We start from the raw sequence: 240 nt of genomic DNA on the forward strand, positions 1-240 counted from the left end.
AGCAATCAAACAATCATAGATAGCTAAAACGTTTTTGAAATGACTGCTAGCTTTGAGACAAGCTAGCAATCAAACACAACAAAGGCTTTCACCTGAATGGTGTTTTGAGCTAACGTTAGCAATCAAACAATCTTAGATAGCTAAAATGTTGTGTAAATGATTTCCATCTTCTGTTATTGTTTGTAATGAGAAAAAAATATTATTTTATGGATTTCACAAATTTCAGTAGCCTATGGCATG

The sequence above is a fragment of the Etheostoma spectabile genome, chromosome 13 (assembly GCF_008692095.1).
Source record: "Etheostoma spectabile isolate EspeVRDwgs_2016 chromosome 13, UIUC_Espe_1.0, whole genome shotgun sequence".
In the NCBI taxonomy this organism is placed as follows: domain Eukaryota; kingdom Metazoa; phylum Chordata; class Actinopteri; order Perciformes; family Percidae; genus Etheostoma; species Etheostoma spectabile.